Genomic DNA, 15572 nt, shown 5'->3' with positions numbered 1-15572 from the left:
AAAAAAAAATCTAATTTCTCAAGATTAAACTATATCTTAATTTTGTAGATCATAAGAACAAGAATGTTTTCTTGTTATGAATCCCAAATTCATCACTGTCAAATCCTACTGAGTCCAAAGAGAGCAATTGGATCACAAAACCCATCTCTGTGAAATCTATTGACTCTTAGAACTCAGGAGTTTGGGGAAAGGGGAAATTTATTTTTACTTAGAAAAGAGGACGTCAATACTTTCAACATTGTTCCCAGAGGTATGCTCCCGTACAGCACAGTCCACATAAAACAGACAGTTACAAAGCAGTGCATTAGTGCTTCATTCCTTCAAGAGCTTCAAACCTTGCAAGGAATAAGAGAAATTTTTAAAATTGCCTTCATCTGTTCCCTAAGATGGTAATGATGCAGTGTTGAAAGATAACATAGCAACTCACCCCTACAGAAAAGTCTCACTTATAAAGAGATGAGAGTTCATCTGAGTATTAATGGGATGTTGTTGCAGAAGTGCTTTATCTATAGATTTTTTTCCAAAAGCTATGCTGTCCCAGCCCAGTATGGAACTCTCTGTATGGTGAGCCACATCACAGTGAGGCATCAGAGTCTAGTGACATAATTGTCTATAATACAGGTAAGTAGGAGACCGGACTTACTGACTCCTCTGCAACTGAACTAGTTAAGAGTTTAGTGTATTCTGGGGGTACTTTCACATCAGTATGGGCAAGTGTCCCTACAGCACAACAGGATGCCAGTGTCCTGCAGATCGGTTTTCCTAGAACACGCGCGGAACTATGATGCTGTCATAAACATACAGCTAAGGGTAGCATAAAATCCCTCTTTACCCTGTAAATGGTTAAGAAGCTCAGATAACCTGGGGGCACCTGACCAAACGGACCAATAAGGGGAGAAGATACTTTCAAATCTGTGGGTGAAGGTTTTTTGTCTGTCTCTCTCCGAGCCACCCAGGAAACAGGGCAGGGGGAAAATACATCTCCTTAAGCATATCTGAACTAAGCATCTAGTATTGCAGAAATAGTAAGCAATAGGAAAGAAATGCATTAGGTTATCTTTTGTTTTAGCTTGTGAATTTTCCCTGTGCGAAGAGGGAGGTTTATCCCTGTTTTTGTAACTTTAAGTTTTGCCTAGAGGGGAAATCCTCTGTGTTTTTGAGTCTTTTGTTATTCTGTAAAGTACTTATCATCCTGATTTTACAGAAGTGATTCTTTTATGTTTTCTTTAATTAAAATTCTCCTTTTAAGAACCCGATTGATTTTTCGTTGTTCTTAAGATCCAAAGGTTTGGATCTGTGTTCACCTGTACCAATTGGTGAGGATATTATTCTCGAGTCTCCCCAGGAAAGGGGGTGTAAGGGCTTGGGGGGATATTTGGGGAAGGTAGGGCTCCAAGTGGCCCTCCCTGAATGTTTGTTTAAATCACTTTGTGGTGGCAGCGATACTAAGGCAAAGGAAGGAATTTGTGCCTTGGGGGAGTTTTTAACCTAAGCTGGTAAAAATAAGCTTAGGGGGTCTTTCATGCAGGTCCCCACATCTGTACCCCAGAGTTCAGAGTGGGGAAAGAACCCTGACAATGCAGATTCAAAAACCCATAGATTCACTGTACAGTGTCTGCCTGTGTGTCATGTGAACAGCCTAGGCCTATTGTATGTAAGATATAGAAGCTCTGTCACCGTGTGTTAATGAGTGATGCATACACCTCTACCCCGATATAACGCTGTCCTCGGGAGCCAAAAAAATCTTACCATGTTATAGGTGAAACCGCATTATATCGAACTTGCTTTGATCCACTGGAGCATGCAGCACGCCTCCCCCGGAGTGCTGCTTTACCGCGTTATATTGGGTCCCGTTATATCGGGGTAGAAGTGTATTTAAAAATTATGTCCTAGTTAATAGAATAGGAGTACTTGTGGCATCTACAATAAATTTGTTAGTCTCTAAGGTGCCACAAGTACTCCTATTCTTTTTGTGGACACAGACTAACACGGCTACTCCTCTGAAACCTGTCCTAGTTAATCACTCCTCACTCTTTTAGTGTTTGATCTGATATTATTTCCTGTGAATATGCAGTCAAACGCATCACTGGGAATAATAGTGTATTAACCCAATAGTTAAGAGGTACACCAGTTTACAGTTACAGGGGAGAACAATCTGGCACATATCAAAGACCTCCCCACTTTTAGAAAATCAGGAGTAACAAGGACCCTTATTGCTATCATGGGGTCCTCTTTCACTACTCCATGACAGCCTTTACTTTAGAATTTGGATCATAGGGCTTGCGTTCATTCAGCTTATCCACTGGGAAGGACAGAACAAGAGGGAAGTTCCTGGCCAATAAGCTCAGAGTCTCTGAAAAGACTTTTCCAAATCAAGAATAATTTAGGGATTTACAAATGAAAGATGCTTCCTCCCCCTCCATGACAGTGAATGTAAAATGACCTTCCCACCCCATACTTATCTCCCAACAGGTTTGTGGCAATCAGCAAATAATCCTCCCTAATGGATTCTTTCCAGTGACTGAAACATCCACCCCCATAGAGCACACATGAACCACCCAGGGGATTTACACCCCCAAGAAAATATTTAACTTCTCAATGTTCTGCTACATTCTTTGCTTTGGTCTATTACATTCCTGCCCCGTATCAAAGATGAAGTGCAGATGTTTTGCTGAATGGAATACTCAAAACGGAGAAATACTGCCTGCATTAAGAGCTACAGGGTGTGGAGGTGGCAGAACAGAACAATAAGAATCCAGCCTTCGTTCACCCAGTGCCAAGTCAAGGAATTCTGCTGAAACCTCCTACATGAAGAAACATTTTTAACAGCTTCACATCTCTGGGGGTAGGGGTGAGAAATCCTTTCTGCACTGGAAATGCAGTCGGGTGCTGGGCTGTTCAGAAACATAAGTACTTCTGTTAAAGCAGTCCTAAGGAATTTCAGACAAACCTTGCAAGGCAACTTCCAGTACTCTACAGTGTAGCTTTAAAGGATAATAGCTATTGTATGCATTTTCCAGCAATTGAGATCGTGTACATTGGCTGCCTTTCTTCAGCCTCGATTACAAGTAGGGAAAAAATGGAGTATATCAATGGCCTGTCCACAGCTAAAAGAATATTTTCTCTACTACTCAGGTCACTGGAGAACTGGCTGCAATATGGGCTTACTTGTCCTGCCAACATCAATGGGAAACATCAACACGGAACCTGCACACAAAAGAGAATGGGTAGTAGTGGAGTAATGGAAGGTTGTTCTTCAGTGCTCCAAACAGTTAAAGCAATAGTGGGAAGGGACCTTTAAAATGCTTCAATCACCTTCCTCACAGGCCTAGTTGGCTATGAGAAAAGTTCCCAGGATGAGGTGTACAGCTGCACAACAGCTGTTATTGTTCCACCTCAGTGGACAGATTGTGTGCGCACAATCTCACTAATCAACAAATCCTGGAGCTAAATATACGCTGGGTTTTGGATTAACTGCAGACAGACAGCTACCATATAGTAAAATTAAAGCTACACACATACTAAAGCATATCAGGGGCTTAGATAGGCAATATTTGATTTATTTTGGACACAAATACTCTTGGATGCTCAGTCTATGCCCTCAGCATATAACAACCTTTTGCCATCGACTCCATCTCTGATATCTCTTGAAAAATACTGTTCAACAAAGCAGCATTTGTGGCAGCCACTGGTCACTTCTTTTGAATGGAAACTATGGTATGGTTTTAACTGATATCCAAAGCCTTATCTCCATACACAGTTGGACTGATTTAACTTTAGAGATTTTTAAACCAGTTTTAGTTAAATAAGGCCTGGTCAACACTTAAAAAGTTAGTCAATGTAGGAAGCATCTACGCCAGGGGTAGGCAACCTGCGGCACACAAGCTGATTTTCAATGGCACTCATACTGCCCGGGTCCTGGCCACCGGTCCAGGGGGCTCTGCATTTTAATTTAATTTTAAATGAAGCTTCTTAAACATTTTAAAAACCTTATTTATTTACTTTACATATAACAATAGTTTAGTTAGATATTCTAGACTTACAGAAAGAGACCTTCTAAAAATGGCATGCGAAACCTTAAATTAGAGTGAATAAATAAAGACTCAACACTTCACTTCTGAAAGGTTGCCGACCCCTGATCTACGCTATGGTGTTACAGCCACACAGCTACAGCAGCTGCAGTGCAGACATAAAACTTAGTGGCCACACAGGGCATTGTACCAGTTTAAGAGCGGTTTATTTCTGCTTAAACTAAACTTATTTTTGTTTAGCTTAAAGCTATTGAGTTCAACTGAATAAAAATAAACCTGGTTAAAATGAGTTTGTCCTCCTAGCCTTTTTCATCAATTTAACTAAGTGTTTTGTTTTTGTTTTTTATATCCTACCACAAGTTAAGCCAGTGCAACTTTCTTGCACAGATAAACCTTAACACTTTGGGATGCTAGTGACTCCAGAAATGTTTTTTTTTGCTTCTGAAAGTCTGAGTGAGACTGGGCATTTCATAAATGCAGTTCTCATCTCACATTACCCAGCGGGTCACTGCTCCTGACGGAAGAAAGGCAGATACAACTACCCAGAGAATTTGGAGACTCCAGTTTCTAAGGCAAAATGCCTAAATTAAGGCTTTTTATCAGCATCAATACCGACAAGAGTACACAGCGGTAGTTACCCGGGGGCAACAGAATCAGCAGAGAAGCTCAAAATATTTGGTCATCTGTTATGTCTCACATCAATATGCTGCCTTTTAAAGTAAGTGCTAAAATAGTGGATTTTAAATAAAAAGTAATTCAGCATCAGTAGAACTTTTCATATATGTTTACATTTTAAGGAAAGTCAAATTATGGTCTTAAAATACATTGATCATCTAAGTAATCTTGCATACTCTAAAACATGAACATAACCAATCTACTAGTTTACTGAATTGCACCAATGAAGCTCCATAAAAGGACAAGCCCTTAAAAAAGGGAAGACACTGGAGTGAGTGTGAGTGTGTTTTTAAAGCCAAAGTGAACCTCCAGTATTCAATTATACAAAATGGTATTATTTCATTGTGGTATTATCAACTGGAGGACCCAGTCAGGGACTGGGACTCCATCATGCTAGACTCTGCAAACATGCAACAAAAATAACAATTCCTACCCCCATGGAGTTTACAATCTAAATAAACCGTGACCCAGTGCATTAGGCAACGATTGAAAGGTAAATTAACACTTGACTTCTAATTCCTGCTCTGCTACTGATACATTGGTGGCCTTTGGCGAGTCACTTAAACTGTCTTTTTTACACTTGATGTCACAATTTAAACTATGCTCGTAAATGCTAGAATCTATAAGGTGTTGATAATCAGATCCTGATTAAATGTATCTGATTTATTTCCTCCTCAGTGCTAAGTTCCAGAAAGAGAGAGGTGTCTATCTATTAACTTGAATGGATGTTCTATACAAAACTGCTGACAGGACCTGTGCAATCTAACAATAGTGAAATAATTAACAATGTTATAACTGCACAGTGTAACTTATTAACCTCTTACACAGAGCATATTTGGAATCCTGCTGATACTCAACCTAAAGGAACATCACAATGCCTGGATGTGGAGCTGGGGAAAGGTGTGGTATTGGCTGGAGAGAAGAGAGTTGCTTAAGCATACAAGTAGGTCTCTCGCTCTCTCTCTCTCTCAGGTTTTCCACTTTTGCTGACAGTGTCTCAAATTCAACCCATCAATTCCAAAAACAGTGCTCATTACAAAAAAAAAAAAAGTGCTTCAAAGTGAATAATTTCAGCAGCAGTTTGAGATTTTTTTTCTTTTGATTGTTTGTTGACAAGAACAACAAGGCCTCCGCGTCATTTTTGTGGATATTAACACAGCTACCCCTCTGTTTCTTGAGGATCACTTTTACAGGATTCCAACAACTGAGGTTGTGAATCTGGCCAGTAGATCAAAGACGCATGAAATCCTTCAACGGACCAAAAGGCAACAAGGCCAAGATGCATTCATATTAGGGCTGTCGATTAATCACAGTTAACTCATGCGACTAACTCAAAAAAATTAATCGCGATTCATCACACTGTTAAACAATTGAAATTTATTAAATATTTTGGAAGTTTTTCTACATTTTCAAATATATTGATTTCTATTACAATACAGAATACAAAGTGTATAAGGCTCACTTTATATTATTTTATTACAAATATTTGCACTGTAAAACTGATAAATAAAAGAAATGTACTGTAGTGCAATGTCTTTATAGTGAAAGTGTCACTTACAAATGTAGATTTTTTTTTGTTACATAACTGAACTCAAAAACAAAACAATGTAAAACTTTAGCGCCTACAAGTCTACTCAGTCCTACTTCTTGTTCAGCCAATTACTAAGGCCTGGGCTACACTGGCGCTGTACAGCGCTGCAACTTGCTGCACTCAGGGGTGTGAAAACATCCCCCACCCGAGCGCAGCGAGTACAGTGCTGTAAAGCGCCAGTGTAATCAGAGCCCTGCACGCGCACTCGCAGTGCTGCAAGCGATTCCCCTCGGAGAGGTGGAGTACATACAGCGCTGCGAGAGCTCTCTCACAGCGCTGGCGGCGCGACTACACTTGCGCTTCACAGCGCTGCCATGGCAGCGCTGGGAAGTCCCGAGTGTAGCCAAGGCCTAAGACAAGCAAATTTGTTTATATTTACGGGAGATACTGCTGACTGCTTCTTCTTTACGTCACCTGAAAGTGAGAACAGGCGTTCGTATGGCACTTTTGTAGCCGACGTTGCAAGGTATTTACATGCCAGATATGCTAAACATTCATATGCCCCTTCATGCTTCGGCCACCATTCCAGAGGTCATGCTTCCATGCTGATGATGCTCGTTAAAAAAATAACGTGTTAATTAAATTTGTGACTGAACTCCTTGGGGGAGAACTATATGTCTCCTGTTCTGTTTTACCTACATTATGCCATATACACCTTTACCCCAATATAATGCTGTCCTCGGGAGCCAAAAAAAAGCTTTCCACATTATAGGTGAAACCGCATTATATCGAACTTGCTTTGACCCGCCCGAGTGTGCAGCCGCCCTCCCCAAACACTGCTTTACCACGTTATATCTGAATTTGCGTTATATCGGGATAGAGGTGTATTTCATGTTATAGCAGTCTCGGTTGATGACCTAGCATATGTTCGTTTTAAGAACACTTTCACAGCAGATTTGACAAAACGCAAAGAAGGTACCAATGTGAGATTTCTAAGGATAGATACAGCACTTGACCCAAGGTTTAAGAATCTGAAGTGCCTTCCAAAATCTGAGAGTGACGAGGTGTGAAGAATGCTTTCAGATGTCTTAAAAGAGCAACACTCCAATGTGGAAACTACGGAACCTGAACCACAAAAAAAAGAAAATCAACCTTCTGCTGGTGGCATCTGACTCAGATGATGAAAATGAACATGCGTCGGCCTGCTCTGCTTTGGATCGTTATCGAGCAGAACCCGTCATCAGCATGGATGCATGTATTCTACAACGGTGGTTGAAGCATGACGGGACATATGAATCTTTAGCGCATCTGGCACGTAAATAACTTGCGATGCCAGCTACAACAGTGCCATGCGAATGCCTGTTCTCATTTTCAGGTGGCATTGTAAATAAGACGTGGGCAGCATTATCTCCTGCAAATTGTAACCAACCTTGTTTGTCTGAGCGATTGGCTGAAGTAGGACTGAGTGGACTTATAGGTTCTAAAGTTTTACATTGTTTTATTTTTGAATGCAGTTATTTTTTGTACATAATTCTACATTTGTAAGTTCAACTTTCATTCTAAAGAGATTGCGCTACAGTACTTGTATTAGGTAAATTGAAATATATTATTTCCTTTTTTTTACAGTGCAAATATTTGTAATAAAAATAAATATAAAGTGAGCACTGTACACTTTGTAACTGAAATCAATATATGTGAAAATATAGAAAACATCCAAAAGTATTTAAATAAATGGTATTCTATTATTAACATCGCGATTAATTTTTTTAATCGTGCAATTAATTGCAATTAATTTTTTTAATCGCTTGACAGCCCTAATTCCTATGCTTTCCAAGCTGAGGCTGCAAACCTGAAAATAAACCTCACCTCAGTCAGCTGCAGGAAGAGCCTAACGGGACCAACATGTGGAACTCTCACTACCACCAAAATTAGCGAGGAAGGAAACCCAGAGCAGTTATTCCAGGAGTGACGTGAAATAAAACAAGCAAAAACGCAACAAAATGAGACCCAGCCAATGAAACTAAACTTCAGCCAAAAAGTTGAGAATGCCACACAGCTTTGACTTGGATACGTCTACAATGTTACAGGGACAAGGGAAGCCAAGTTTTCTTGTACTATTACATTCCCCTTACACTGAGTAAAAGCTGTATTCAGCCTTCATCAAAAAGATTATTTCTGGGGGCAGCAGAGAAGGAGAGATTTGAAAAGAAAAAACAGAGAATGAAGGAGAGTGGAATTTTGTGTTGAGCTGAAAATCGTCAAGAAGAAAATGCTCTAGTGAGCTTAGCTCACAGCCCATGTTCCCCAAAAGAAGCTTTCAGGAGCCACAGCAGAAGCAGGCAGGGATTTCCCAGAGTAAAACAAATCTGCCATGTGGAACAGCCACATTTCTGCAGTGTACCAACAGGTTCTCTTTTTCTCCCTCTCTTACTACAAGTAAATTCCCTCCTCCCTTCCCTCATGCTGTTTTCTAATGACTGCAACTAGACAATGGAAAGAACTAGTTATGAAGTATGCAAATAACTGCCCAGTTATGTAACAGTAGATGCTAAGTTGTATGGTTATCCACTGGGCTCAGAGGCAACATCTTATGTTTCCCAGTTCCACCCATTATTCAAAGGGATGCTATGCTGCAGACGCAATGCCGGCGGGGCTGTGAGCTCCTGGGGCAGCATAGCTGCAGAGCCTGGCCTGACCCGGTGCTCTGTGCTGCGTGGTGGTGGTGGTGGTGGCGGCGGCGGCGTAGCCTGGCTCCAGCCTGGCGGCACGGCTGTAGCACCACCAGCCACCAGTGCTCCAGGCAGTGTGGTAAGGGAGCAGGGAGGATTGGATACAGGGGGCAGGGGTGGGGGATGGTGGTCGGGGGGAGAAACGGGGTTGAAGGGGGGCAAGGGTCCTGGGGGCAGTCAGGAAGGAGGGGGGGGTTGGATGGGGCAGCAGGGGGCAGTCAGGGGATAGGGAGAAGGGGTAGTTGGATGGGGCAGGGGTCCCGGGGAGGAGGGGGCGTCGTCAGGAATGGGAGGAGGGGTTGGCGGGAGTCCGGGGATAATCAGGGGAGTGGGAGTATGTGGATGGGGCAGAGGTCCCAGAGGGGCCGTCAGAGAACAGGGGGATTGGATGGGGCAGTAGTCGGGGCGGGCAGATAGGAGATGGGGGCCGGGCCATGACCCCCTCCCCACCGGCCCACCATACAATTTACGAAACCCAATGCGGCCCTCAGGCCAAAAAGTTTGCCCGCCCCTGTGTTAAGACAACTTCTTCCTCTTTACACTGACTGCAAATCTGTGCTTAACATGACTCCTCAAGGCTGCATCCTAACACTACCTAATGCTCTAGTGAAGTCCTCTCTGTAGCAACTAATTCACCTCACACTATTTCTATACTGAGAACTTTCAACAATAATGTGGAGAGGTGAAAGGAAGCTTTAACTTCAACTTAAGAAACTATTGTTCTCCTGTTCCTAGAAACACATATACACCTCTACCTCGATATAATGCTGTCCTTTGGAGCCAAAAAATCTTACCGCATTATAGGTGAAACTGCGTTATATTGAATTTGCTTTGATCCACCGGCGTGCACAGCCCCGCCCCTGGAGCGCTGCTTTACCGCGTTATATCCAAATTTGTGTTATATTGGGTCGTGTTATATCGGGGTAGAGGTGTACGTCTGACCCTGACCTGTGCCAGGTACCTTTGATAATACTAGACTAGGGAAAGAGTAGTTGATTTCTATTGGGAGGTGCCAGCATTTACACTTTGGGAAGAATTCCAGCTGTTCATTAAAGAAGTTTATTGAAGAGTGAGGTCATGTGTGGTGGTGGTGGGCTGGCTAATTATTATGAGTGCACCACTATGGAGAATGCAACAGGGAACACCTTAAACAGGCCTGGATTTCAGAAAGTGCTGAACACTCACCTTCTAAAAATGAGATCCCTTCACGTTGTCAAACAAACCTACAAACACTGGTCATTGTTGAAAATTTAGGCCCAAGGTGAATAAAAATATCTATATTCAAAGAATGAACACACACAGAATTAGGTTGACGTAAGGCAGCTTACGTCAACCTAACTCTAAGCATCCACACTACAATGTTGCTCCCGCCAATGTAAGTCACCCACTACACCTCCAGGAGAGGTGTAGTACTTAGGTTGACATATCTAGTTCGACACAGCGTCAGTGTAGATGCGGTGTTGCTTATATCAGATTGTTCCAGCTGTCAGCCCCAGCCAGTGGGGCCCTGGCAGTCAGCACCTCACAATGCCCCATACTGACAGTTAAATTGGTGCAAGCGCTCTTGGTAAGGATGCACACTGCCTACAGAAGGAGCTAGTGTGGACATGCAAAACCGATTTAATTACTGCGGTGGCTGTACGTCGACATAACTTAAGTCAACTTAATTTTGTAGTGTAGACTTGCCCACAGAAACTCTCATAAATCTAATCTTGCAATTCTGTGAACACAAACCCTACTAATGCTTATGCTTAAGCAGCTGAAGACTGGTACTATAGGGATGGGTGCCATCTAAGAACTTACAAAAAAGAACTTTTGTTCTGTTTGGTTAATTCCCGTTGCCGTCTCCTACAAGGATTCACAGACATGTCCCCAAGTTCCAACAGCACCTCCTTTAATTCCGCTCAAACAGATCTCGCTCTTCAAAAGAGCAGTTCATTTTCCCTGAGGGTACACAGAGTCTTAAAGCTGCCCTATGGAATCTGAACTACACTACTTCAAACATGATGGGAGCAGGACCTGGGCTAAACGAGGTATAGCTAATGCCGCTAAACAATTAAAGAGATCAACAACAGTTTTAACATTTTAAGTGCCAAAAAGCCTTAAAAGAAATAGTTTATTTCAAATCTCTGTGGGGGGGAGGGGGGAGAGATTCCTTTCTTTGGGCACATGAATATGGCAAGAAGATTAGAGTTGGATAAAAGGAAGGCTGTGTTCATTTCATAAAAATGAATTCCTTCCTCTAACAGCAGGCATATGCTGACACTGACTGCCACGAAACAGAGCTTTGAACCCCCGAATCATCATTAGAGAGAGAGAGAGAGAGAACGAACACGTAGTCTTTTAGTCTACAAGTACAAACTTGAGGGATGTTCGAAGATAAGGGAGATATAATTTTTAAAAAATGTAATATATTTGGGGTGGGAGGTGTTTGGATAGGGCACTGCTGAGAGGATGTTTGCACAAACAGAATCCCAAATCACTATTACTGTTGAACAGTATGTAGTAGTGAACCTCTACTACCATTTGAAGTATTGGTAATGGTTATCAGCAATTAAAGGTGAGAGGGAAAACTTTGGCCAGCCCCTAGAATAGCAGCAGTGGTATCAGGAAATGCGACATGCTGAAAACTGTAAATATGCAATGGAAAATGCAAGTAGATGCCATTAGATCTTTAAAAGAAACTCCTTCCCTTGTCCTCAGAGTTAGGAATTCATCCTTACACACAAAAGGCCTCCTTGTACTCTGGCTCTTCAGAACGGATGGATAATTTACATCATGAAAACATCCCGCCAGCTGGCACTCTTGCTACAAGTGCTTGATTGTGAGCAGATGCCTTTATGAGATAAGTATTGACTAACATTCTCCTCCTCCATTATCGATCCACTTACCCTTATCACACTGTACTTTGGAAAATCAGTTTTCTTCTCTTTACTCTTCCTTGATTCCCCAATATGTCTTCCTGGTAGCTAGCTCCAATGCTTTTGTTAAATCCTTCTAGTGGGAGAAAGCTCATTTGAGGATGGTATACTTCATATACAACCAGACACCTTTACTGATTTAGAGAGAAAGAGAGAGACAGTTCATGCCCAAGATTCAGGCCCCAATCTATTTGGATTTCTTCAAAACACAAAGGCTACGCCATGACTCCCTCCAGTCTAGGAACCCAGTGTATAACCAAAACAAAAAAAATCCTTCTAGAATCAATCATATCTCACATTATTTCAATCAGAAAGTGCTACACTCCTGAGCCCCTACAAATATTTTATGCCAGTCCACAACAGAATGTATCTCTACCTTTCTGTTTACATTCTGGATAGCAGCCAAAACACTTTCCTCCTTCCTTTGATCTGCTGCCAATAACCTGAACACAACCCACTTCTGCAGGAATTCCCTCAGGAGCCGGATCTGGGTGGACATGAACAAAGACATGGGAGGACTGGGTACAACTTAAGTCTTCCTGACCAGAATCCTGTCGTGATGGCTATCTGCACTGCTTACATTTTTTTAAATAAAATTAATTGTTAAGGCAATGTGTTTTAGTATAGGGGGAAGAGAAGAGCAAGAGAGTTCCTACTGCTATCCGTAAGACTAGAACAATGCAGTCAGATACTGCATGCATCCAGCTAGTGGACCTTAACCTTTAGCACAGAAAGGCTGCTTTCTGTTGTGTGGAGGAGAAAGGAAATGACTTTCCATGTTCACTGAGTCCCAGGCTGACACCACTCCACCAATGAACAGGGGCCTGCCTCTAGTCTCTTGAGCACCCTAGTTTCATAACAGCTTCAGCACCGAGACCTACAATGAGCTATATATGTAAAACATCTTCCTGAAAACGTATGTTAAAAAAACCCAACATTCTAATCATTAACATCTTCAAAACTGACAATGAAGGTCTGGAACACTGGTCAGTCAACTCAAACAGGCCTAGACTGGTTCAGTGGAATGAAAAATAAATCAAATCAGTGAGGCACAGGGAAGCTGAGAATTTAGGCCCTGTCTATACTGGCAAGTTTCTGCACAGTAAAGCAGTTTTCTGCACTGCAACTCCCAAGATGTACACACTGCCACGCCACTTAGTGTGCAGAAACTGCGCAGCTGCAGTACAGTAAAACACAGCCTGATGACAGGCGTACAGCTTTCTGCGCCAGGCCTCCAGCGCTGCACTGCCAATGTAGACACAGTGGTCAATTACAGTGCTGCGACTGAATTCTGGGAGGTGTCCCACAATGCCTGTTCTCACCTCTCTGGTCGTCAGTTTGAACTCTACTGTTCTGCTCTCAGGTGACAGTCATCCTCACCCCGTAAATTCCTTTAGAATTTTGAAAGTCCCCTTCCTGTTTGCTCGGTGATGCATGCAGTGGTCTCAGCGCATCCTTCCAGGTGGCCATGCTTGCTCCTCGTACCAGGCAATCCCCCAGTTGGAGCAACGCCGAACTGCTGGACTTCATCGGCATTTGAGGAGAGAAGGCTGTCCAGTCCCAGCTCCATTCCAGCCATAGGAATTATGATACCTATGGACAGATTTCACGATGCATGACAGAAAGGGGCCATGACCGGGACACATTGCAGTGTCGAAGTGAAGGAGCTGCAGAACGCCTACCACAAGGCGCGGGAGGCAAACTGCCGCTCCGGTGCTACGGCCACAAGCTGCCGGTTCTATGAAGAGCTAGACACAATACTTGGCGGCGACCCCACCTCCACTGCGAAGACCACTGTGGATACTTCGGTGGCTCGCGTGCCAGTTGAGAGTGGACCGAGCCAGGAGGAGGAAATCTTGGACGAGAATGTGGAGGGAGACCCAGAGGCAGAGGATGACTCGGAGATCAGAAATACATTCAGCCAGGAGTTCTTTTCTACCCCGGAGGAGGAGGCTAGCCAGTCACAGCTGTCGGATGTTGGTGAAGCGCAAACAGGAGAGGAGGCCCCTGGTAAGTGGATTTGATTTTGGGAATCACTGAAGCGAGTTGCTGGGGGCAGGAAGGTTGCAGAAAGCAGGCTTGTCTCCCACTGCATACCTGGTCTGAGCAGCAGAACAGGCTGTTGATTGACTCCCTTATTTCATGGGAATCTGCCTCAGAGATCTTCAGGAAACTCTCATGGAGATACTGGGCAATCCGCTGCCACAGGTTCTTTGGCAGAGCTGCTGTGTTTCTTGCCCCATTCTTGCCGTCCTTAGGCATACGCAGAATACGCAGCTGCGTGGGGCACCACGTAATTTGGGGCACCAAATTTCATGGTGTCCTAGGCAGCTGCATGCTGTATATGCGGCGCTGGCTCAGGTGGCCAGCCCTATCCCCCAGCCAGCCCCCCTGCTCCGCCCCCACCCTGCGCCCATTCGACCCCTTTCCCCAAGCCCCGTCCCGAGCAACGCGGCCTTTGGGATTAGTGGGGGTATTGGAGCTGGCAGAAGGGGTCGGGCCCACCACCACACTCACCAGCAGCAGCGGTGGGAAGCAGAGCAACCAGACCCCAGCCCGCTCTGCTCCGCCAGCTCCCAGCCACGTTTGCTCCGCTTCCAGCCACTGCTGTTGAGTGCAGGGGCAGGCCTGACCCCTTCCTCTAAGCGACAGGGCTGGGAGCTGGGGGAGCGGAGCGTGCTGGGGCCGGGTCACTCTGCTTCCCGCTGCCACCAGTGAGTGCGTGGGGAGGGGGGGCAATCCCGACTCCTGCTGCTGGCGCCAGGACCCCTGCTAATCCCTGCTGCTGCCTCCCCCAGCTCCTGCCCCCGTGGCCCTGCTCGGGCTGCATAGAGCATCACCATAGGTAGGGACAGCCCTGCCCATTAACGGTAACTTTCCCCATGTGCCATCATGGGTGTGGGGCGGGGGGAACCACTGCTGCACACAGGCGAGCTGCATAGGGGCCAGGGCGGAAGCTGCAGTCTTGGAGAAGACCCTCCCTTGATTCCCTGCTCACCCTCAGCAACGAGGTATCTTCCATAATGATCACATCCTGTGGAAATTGCGAGGACAGGAATGATTATCAGGTCCCCCTTACAGTGCTGGCTCTCCCCAAGAACAGCCCAGCATTCTGAAAGTTGCATGCATCATACACCTGGACCAGCCTGCGTTAATGTCTGTGAAATGCCCACGGTGATCCACATGCGCCTGAAGAACCATTGAGAAATACCCCTTGCGATTAATGTACTCGGTGGCTAGGTGGTCTGGTGCCAGAATTGGAGTATGTGTGCCATCTACCGCCCCTCCACAGTTAGGGAAGCCCATTTGTGCAAAGCCATCCACAATGTCACGCATGTGGCCCAGAGTCACGGTCTTTCAGAACAGGATGCGATTAATGGCCCTGCACATTTCCATCAACACAAGTCCAACGGTCGACTTTCCCACTCCGAACTGGTTAGCGACTGATAGATAGCAGTCTGGAGTAGCCAGCTTCCACAGTGCAATCGTCGTGCAATCGCCATGCACTTCTCCAATGGCAGGGCAGCTCTGATTCACATGTCCTTGTGACGCAGGGCTGGGGCGAGCTCATCACACAGTCCCATGAATGTGGCTTTCCCCATCCGAAAGTTCTGCAGCCCCTGCTCTGCTCACCATCCCAGATGTGCATCACGATGTGATCCCACCACTCAGTGCTTGTTTCCTG

At 44.5% G+C, this 15572-nt stretch overlaps 1 protein-coding gene across 1 annotated transcript in view; it reads right to left on the bottom strand.

The window, feature by feature from the left end:
- Positions 1-15572, bottom strand: part of LAMC1 (laminin subunit gamma 1) — a 131656-nt gene that overhangs the window by 39173 nt on the left and 76911 nt on the right. The window lies entirely within an intron of this gene.

The sequence above is a fragment of the Trachemys scripta genome, chromosome 8 (genome assembly GCF_013100865.1).
Source record: "Trachemys scripta elegans isolate TJP31775 chromosome 8, CAS_Tse_1.0, whole genome shotgun sequence".
NCBI classification, from domain to species: domain Eukaryota; kingdom Metazoa; phylum Chordata; order Testudines; family Emydidae; genus Trachemys; species Trachemys scripta.
This window is presented reverse-complemented; position numbering and strand designations above follow the sequence as displayed.